Below are 9,436 nucleotides of genomic sequence, written 5' to 3' on the forward strand. Positions count from 1 at the left end.
ATTATCCGATTTCTTCCACTTTTGAACTGTGTATGGAAATGCCTGAAGGAAACGACTCTATGAAGTTTTGTTGGCATAGCTATAGTAGTTTCCGAGTACAAAACACTTAGTAGGTGGCGGGGCCACGCCCACTTTTCCAAAAAAATTACGTCCAAATATGCCCTTCCGTAATGCGATCCTTTGTGCCAAATTCACTTTAATATCTTTATTTATGGCTTAGTTATGACACTTTATAGGTTTTCGGTTAATCGCGATTTGTGGGCGTGGCAGTGGTCCGGTTACGCCCATTTACGAACTCGACTTTTTTGAGTGAAGAAACCTGCATACCAAGTTTCATCAAGATATCTCAATTTTTACTCAAGTTACAGCTTGCACGGACGAATATACGGACGGGCGGCCAGACAGACAGTCAACAGAATTTCAGCTTTTCCTTCACCCTGATTATTTATATATATATAACCATATATATATCACGATTAGTTTTAGGAGATACTTATAACCGTTAGGTGAACAAAGCTATAGTACTTTCTAGCAAATGGATGCAAGTGCATAATTCATATTGACGATATATTTATATCATGGGGTATGTGCCTGGTCTCTCACTCAACGAAATACTTCATTTCAAAATCGGTCCACTTGACGTGCTTTGATCCAACGTCGTTGAATTAACACCAGTTTAAATGACAGCTCACTGATATAGTGATTCGATTAGATACATACTAATAAAATGCTCAAAAGGTTTAAACAATTCTCCATACAATCACCAATCATATGGAGTAAACTCGGCCGTGTATTCGAAAACCCTGAAATTAGATATAAGGGGACTAGATATAAGGGGGCTAGCTCAAGTTTTCGCTCAACCTTTTCCATTTTGGGCACTAACATGCACTGTTACCAGAAAACACCCTATCACATTGAGATAAATCACATGATGGCCGACATATACGGTATAAAGTCACATGTAAGTTCGAAAATCGTTGAATTAGATATATTAGTCTACTGGAAGTATTGAACGTATATGAAGCACACAGACATACTACTATCAGGAGGGGCTTTTTGCTTTCTGAATTTTAATTACATATCTCACACACTAAAACATATTTTTGTCAAAAGTTAACTATAGTCAGCAACAGGTTGCAAGAGTATAAAATTTATATTTTAAATCATAAGCGTGTGTTCAATAATCATGTGAGAATCATTTGAGTATTTTTTTACTTCATAAACAAAATAACATCGCATGACTTATGTGAGGGTACATATGTATGTGGATTATTCTGATTGTTTTTCGGGAAGCGTTTTTTTTTTAGGGCACACTATGTGAGACCGAAATCGCGTAAGCGGTGCCTGCGCCAATCAGGAAGAAGAAGATGTGAAACCGGCAAGGCATTATAATATCACAACAGAAAATCGCATTGACAGATGCATCACCAGGTATTTTGGGTACTTTGTTAGRTGGTGAGCGAACGAGGCTTCAAACAGAACGTGTAGCGTGGGAATGTTGAGAATAATTTCAATCATTTTTTGCACGATGTCCTCAAAAACAACGCAATAAAGATATGATGTCAGTTCCAAATACCAAGTATATAAACTATTTTATAAGATTATGTATCTTTTTTTATAATAAAAAAACCCATTCTTATAAGCAATTTCGTGTAGCTTCAAAACATAACGTGAAAGCAAAGTAGCAAGCAGTTGAGAGAAGACAAATTTAAAATCTATTTTCAATAATCACCGCATCCAACACCATAGAAAATAAATAAAATTAACCTTAACCAAAATTTTCGCAGAACATTCTTTGATTGTTACTAATAAATTAGTGTTRTTATTCCAATAGGCGATGCGAAGCACTGAAATACGCCATGGTAAATGGCATTTTATGTTCAGATACGAATTCAATAAAAAGTTACATTTTTTTCAAAGCTCGCCTAACCAACACTTAAGTTAGTATTTTCCATTAAAATTGATAATTTATTCCATTTCAGAGTTTTGAACAGTTTAAATAGTAGTTTCGAATACTATATACTATTTTTCTTTCCTTTCCTCTTACTGACATCAGTGTCTCATTCCATTGAGTGTTTTAGTGTTATCTAATCGTAATGGAGCTCGAATTGTATTTGTGTAAGTCTTAAAAGGAATTATACGCATTAAGAAGCAAAATATCATAACTTTGAGAGTATGTCTACCATAAAATAATTTCAAAGAAAATGTGTAACGATCGTGGATTAGAAGTCTGGTTTCACATACATGAAAAAGTGAGTTCTGAARAAAATCGACATGGTAATGTTTCTATATCAATCCCACAATTTGGAATTGCTGTTATGATTGGTACAACTTCCGGTTAGTAAGAAGCGTATTAAGACAATTTATTATTAAATTAATTTACGCCTTCATATTAAAATACTTTACTTCCTTCCCCCTAACTGCYTGAAAGGTTTGTAAAAGCATAAAGTTCATTTTTGTAACCACAAAGAGCTGTATAATAAAATTGCAATAAATTCATAAGATCACAGCCGTCACAGTCAAAGTCTCATCTGATGTCAACACAAGCGTATCAACAATGACTCCACAGACGTCCACACTCACTGGGTGGATGGAGAAATTCGTATGCCGACAACRTACTAAAAMCAATTCGCCATYCACAGAGCAGGCRCCGGTTGGAGCGAGGATGTGCACATTGTGAAGAGTAGAACAATTAAACTCACATGGCTGGCAGCCTCAACCATTTCAATTCTGGCCTTTTTCACAAAAYTAAAGAGCAGAAAAACTAAAAACCAGAACGGCGAAAGCAAAACGAAAGTAATAAAAAAGCGGAGAGATRGAGACAAAGTAAAGCATAAAGTTTGTATGGGGGAGCTTAATTCCCACTGCTATGACTTCTTGCGACCATGGCGTATACGTAACATGCATTGACCCTATGAATACAGAAGTTCTTATTATACGTGTTATGTATGTATGTATGTATGTATGTATGTATGTAAGTGGTTAATTGTATTTGCAAATAGGTGTGTGTTGTTTCCATAGGTCCACAGGAAATTTGATATGGTCGAGTGCATTGACATACCATAATATGATAATACATAACGACATTAGACTGGTTGCATAACAACACAAAAGCCTATATACATAAGGAAAAAACACTTTAGTTGTGTAAAGTGTCCTTTAACCGAACATACCTGGTTTAATTAAATCGATTCTGAACTTTTAACTTGGATCTGTATGTTTTATATTATCCTTTAACATATCTGGGTTTCTCAAACAACATTCCAGAGGCTAACTAACAATTCGAAAAAGTTAAAATAACATTTTGTCGCCCAATTTTATTCATTTGTTGTTGGTTTTATAATAACTAAAAATTAATTTTTACAGTATTGAGCACTTAAGCGATATACGCTGATTGAATTTGGATATGGCACCTTAAGTAATTTAGAAGATACGACTACATATATGCATCAATTATCTAAAATGACGAAGACACTTCCATTTCCTTTTTAACCTTTATCCTTCAAATGCCCCATGCTACTGCGATTGAATGTGRCACATTGTATTTTTWTACTCTTGCAACATGTCGCCACAGAATATAATAGTTCTGCCAGAGGAATTTTATTCTATGAAAATCTATATATAAAACCGTGATTACAGCTGACATAGWGTTTGTCAATGAAATAGGTAATTTTTGATTCGATTGGTTTTTGTCTGATATAGGCTATACTTTTGAAATTACAAGTTGTTACTTTAAATAAAAGTATGTCCATAAGAATATTTCAGAAATCATTGAAATCGAGAATGAACTAATGCTTTTGGAAGCTAGCTTCATCAAGTGAATACAAAAGCTCACCAAGGCTACTATATTACCTCTTCACAAATCGATACATTTGCAATCGTTTGAATAAAAACACTTCCCAATTTCTTATTTTACTTCTGGACATCAGATGCTTCGTTTTTATTTTTACACTACTTTCCCTCGCCTTTCATTAATATATTGTTGAAGCTGAAGCAGTGAGAAAGCGAATAGCAGAAAACATCGAAATAAACTGTTTTTCCAAGTACATGCGACCCCTGACAATCAGAAAGGCACGCCAAAACAATGAATAACAGCTTCAGTTATGCAACAATAAGTTGATATGCTGTGCTATGCAAGTCAAGTGTCGTATGAACCAACAACATTTGCATACCACCCAGAAGAGGAGCTTAGATTCATGTAGAAACTCACATCGAATAAGTGCAACCGTATTATGCTTCAGAAAATGTGGAAAAGTCGAATCAGACTGATTGTGTGAGTGTTCTTAACAACAACAATAATGTTCGAGTTGACCCAAGAGAAGGCTTTGAATTGAAGGAAATGCACGTCGGACACATTGGTTTGCAAACACTAGGAAAACGACTGAATTATTGCTATCACCACTAGAGCCCCAACGAACGTCATTAAGCTTTCSTATTMCATACTCGTATGTTGTGACGTAACCAAAACTTGCGAAAAGCTGAAGTTACGTAAGCCAGCCTGTAAGTTTAGAGTCATGTGCTAACATAGTTTCGTAGAGAAAGATGACGGGAATGGAGGGAAGATGCTATACAGACCAATATCGTCTCATATTTCGAAAATGAGAATACTTCCGCATTGACCTCACTTTTAAATTTCGGACAAATATCTTTTGTGCTGTTAAGCGATAAATTTGGAACTGGGGTATAATGGTTTAAGCTTTGTCATTATTGGCAAAACCCTTCGCCGGAATACCTGCACTCTTATTTATACGCTTCCTTAAAATTCATACTGTAATCCAAATTGTGTTTCGGATTTATTCCGATACTGTTTTGCTGCCTTTGTTGTCTCAGCTCTGCASTTCGGCCTTTTAATATAAAATGGGGGATTTTAGGTTCTGTCAAACAAAGGCTCATATTTTTATATTTTCAATAATTACAATTTTTTTCTGTGAAGAAAGAAATTCTTATCTACTTTTCACAGACGTCGTAAAAACTTATAGATTCCTCGGTTTGTCAGAGAACTTCAGAGTGCGAATAATAAACAAAGACTACWGATCTCASKTAAGCTTTATCAAAKCACCCTTTCAATAGGTAAAATAAATGGTTCTCYCSGCTTGTTAAAATAAGCTAAACTAAAATCTTTAACAAATTTAGTGTTTTTTAATATGATCTATGCAAATAATAAAATATATTTGCTCTATGAATTACAAAACTATATAACTTAAGTCACTGCTACCACCTAAAAACGAATTAAGCCATACAAACTCAAAATATAAATTCTATCAGTGTATACTATTGAATTTTTAGTAAGCTCAGTAAGACACTTTTTCTAATACATATATGTAGGTTTTACTCGTACTTACCTATTTCTGCCTACGAAAGCCACTCTCTTCACATGCTTTTTACGTGGTAACGTCATTGTTCACAAACCAATGTTTTTTGTTCAATCACACAGCGTRTGTGTATATGTGTACGACTAAGCTATCCGTTCATTTACTATCTCTCTGCTTCATTTCCAGCTGCCTATTAGAAGCATACATCACGCATCAATATAAATGATATATCATACCCTAATAGTAGTGAGCAAACAAAGGCGGTATGGAAAMTAGAAAATGGCAAAAATTAATAAAAACGGAAAAACTCTTAAACTCAACCGAACAAAAAATTTAGTTGTCGCTGGCAAACTCACCAAATTTCTAAGCTGGTCACGGTATTGTATGTCCATAGCCAGATAAGTTAAACAAAAACCTTTGTGCCAGCACATCATATCTAAAGCAGCATGTTGTGAATGTTCTTAGAACCAAAAAAATTTCATTATGTGAGTACTTCACAGACACCAATGTATATTAGGATTTTTTGAATAATTTTGTAGTAAATTACATGTACAGAATATCTTGGCCTCGCCTTCTTCTAAGAGAAGAATCAATCTAATTAGGCATAATCTTGGTGTCTAGTTGCGGGGGCTGAATCATAGCCGGTACTTGAGATATGTTGGATTTTCCAATATTCATTWTAAGTATTTTTGGATTAGTAAATATATTCAGTTTTTTTCTATAGATTTTCGTTACATTCATGGGACAATCGTAAAATTCCATAATTCGTAAGTAAAACGCATCTTGCCAACCTCTTTTAAGTTTTGGTTTTATTCGTAAAGAGAGGAGTAACTTTGAAATTCCATACGAAGCAATAAATATCTCGTTTTGGAAATGGGAATTATTATTTTATTGCTTTTGCTCTGTTAAAAAATATCGCTCGGAGTGTTTCAGACAGAATATTTCGGATTGCGAAGTAATACTACTACCTCATTATTTCAATTGGCTAGACATAGGACTTAGGCAATACTGCGAGAGGTGATTTTGGTAGTGCATATATAAGTAATGGTCTGACAAATAGCTTTGAAAACATTTTTTTATTTTATTTTATTAAAGCTTACATAATAAACAAATTATTAAATAAACTAAAGTACGCAGCGCTAGCATCAAAGGCTTTCGGCTGGTTTGAAAACATATCTGAGTGAAGTTGAGTAAGCTATTCTCAGAATTCCGTCTTGAACAGTAAGATCTTTAGGCAAAGTGGTACCATGTCAACAAGTCAATAGTTAGGTCTACATTACCTGTACATGTAATATGTTAAACTAGTTATAACAATATTGGTATCACATTTTTATCATTTTTTGCCATAAATATAATATTCAATAACGCTAATTAATTGGCATTGTGTAACAAAGTTAATACTTTGATGAAGTTTAACAGTTTTTRAAAATTTTTGATAATGGGTCCTAACAAAGAATGAAATAAATAAATAAAAAAAATTAAATTTCGGTAATAAGGGCAGTTGCTGATATACTAGAAATTTATTTCTTCTTCTAAACCCATAAAACTCTTAAATTCCGTAATGCAGAAATACATATGTGAAATACTACTTAATATATTATTTAATTATTACTTATTAAAAAAAAAAAAATGTGTATCTTGAATAGTTTTTGGAGCGTTTTAAAGAGCGACCGCTCGGAGGTGCAAATATAATATATACTATATAAGTGAAACTTTAAACGAAGGTCCGAAGACTGCCAGATTTTAACGGGTGGACGCAACCTTGGTGAGTTGATCAACAGCCATTCGGTGTCATACTTAGGTGACATAATGCCACTATCCGCAGACTTCTTTCACTTTCCTGCATACGAATCAACAAGGAATGAATATATCGATATACAATTTTATACAAATAGCGTTTGGGTTTACCATTTAGTAGATAGGTGTTATAGTTACGACTTGTTGAAAGCGACAACACAACGGAATGTTTAATCTGACCAAATTTGGTGGTACAATATAAAAAAGATATTATACGAATAAATATAATCTTCATATCCAGGCTCAGAAATCTACATAATTGTTTAGAGAAATTTCCATAAAAACAGTTTAATTGAAGTATATTAAACATTCAGTRTTCTCATCATCGAYMGACGATTGTGACCGATTATTTGACCAAAAATTTCGTTTTGCATTATGCGGACGYAGCTGTATTTCTAAAGGCTTGCTCCGGCATATTGGTGACCATACTGACCAACGAGCTAAAACACTCGACATGCTTTTGGAAGCTGTGTTTAAGCAGAGACTGTTTTGTATAAAATAAATTGATTTTACCGAAAAAACCATTTGTTACATACTTTGGCATTACCTTGTAGAAGGCATAAGCGCTTCTTTGTTTACATTACATATARTAACGCATTTATAGCCATATATAAAATATTGGCAGAATATGTAATATGTTTATGGTATTTTATATACATATGTATAAACGGTATGTAATATTTGGAAGCCATTATCAAATTTGTGCCTCATAAATGACCTTTATGTAGGACGCGCATATTTGTGTTCTTGTGTGTATTTGTTTATTAAATGTCACTAACTACCGAACGTCTTGAGGATGAAGTCATGAGTATAAGTTCATGCAAGTGAGGAAAGTTCTCTGATCACCATTCACTCGGGAGTTGCCAAAAATAATTATTTTACATATGGCCCAAGCAGCTCAAGACTTCCGGTCTTTGATCACCAGCTAATCTGAGAAGGCGAAACATCCTCTCCTCACTGTTGTGCGCTGGGTTTGGGATCCCCCACGTAAAAAATAGTAGCAACGAAAATTAATCGATAGCCTCGGAAGGAAACGAAATAAGGATTTCGATTTGAGGGCTTGCACCTGAAATGTCCGCACCCTTAATTGGGAAGGTGCCGATGCCCAGTTGGTTTATCTCCTCTTTAAAATACAGGCTGACATCACTGCCGTCTAATGAGATGCGATGGACGGGACMAGGACTGAGGCGAGTATGTCCTTGTTGCATTTACCACACTGTCCATATAAAGGAGCTCAAATTTTGCAAGGTGGGATTCGTGGTGGGAGACAGACTCCGACGCCGAGTATTGTCATTCACCCCGGTAGATGAACGTCTAGCCACAACCCGCATTAAAGCGAGGTTCTTCAACATATCGCTTATTTGCGCCCACACCCCAATGAAAGAGAAGGACGATGTGACCAAAAATGCCTTCTATGAGCGCTTGGAGCTTGGGAACTGCCCACGCCACGATGTCAAAATCGCGATTTGCAGCTTTAACGCAAGGGTGGGCAAAGAAGGTATCTTTGGCACTACGGTCGGTAAATTCAGCGTCCACCACGAAACATCACGTCAGAGTTGAAGATGGAAGCGAGGCGCATTTGCAGACAGAAAAAGGAAGGGGCCGCAATGCCTTTTAGTCACCGATATATTGACAAAAATAAGTATATTTCCATATTTCACAGTTTTGGTACAAAAATTCATTCATCGTTCGTTAGCTTGTAACAAAATAATTTTATTTCATAATGCGGCTTAGTTTCTAGTGACAAAAATGTATAGTCATATTTACAAAGCTTCGAGCAGTTCTGATAACTAACAATTTTTATACTCGGGGAACAGTATATTTACTGTGAGAACAAAATATTAGTTATAGTGTAWTAGTTGTRTAGTGCTGCACACAGACGCAAAAGTGCCGACTGTTATTTTCATCCGAACATAGTCTGATTCACTCTTCATTGGTTTTATTTTATTTGTAAGTTCAACAAGAGWGAAATTCATGCAAATTTKATTTCCTCCCTCTCACCAATGTGACATCTTTTCAATTTCAAAATTTTACCTTTCTCTCAACGAAAAATCTCTTAAATGATCTCAATATACTAATTAAATTTTAATTTTCAGCGCACTAATTGCTCTACAACTCTGTTAGCACAGTAAATTCTACCTATGTTGGTATTGAAAGCAAAAAATAAATACAAAAATGGAGAACATTTACGGAAGCTCCATGAAGTAATACTTGATTCGGTTGTACCTTGCGGGAGATATGATTCGGAAATAGGCCAGATTTAGCGATTTAAAATTCTRCGCTCCGGCTTGCGATGCCTCTTTTACTATAAAAAAGACAAACGGAAG

The sequence above is a fragment of the Bactrocera latifrons genome, unplaced genomic scaffold (genome assembly GCF_001853355.1).
Source record: "Bactrocera latifrons isolate USDA-ARS-PBARC rearing strain unplaced genomic scaffold, ASM185335v1 scaffold_14, whole genome shotgun sequence".
NCBI lineage: Eukaryota > Metazoa > Arthropoda > Insecta > Diptera > Tephritidae > Bactrocera > Bactrocera latifrons.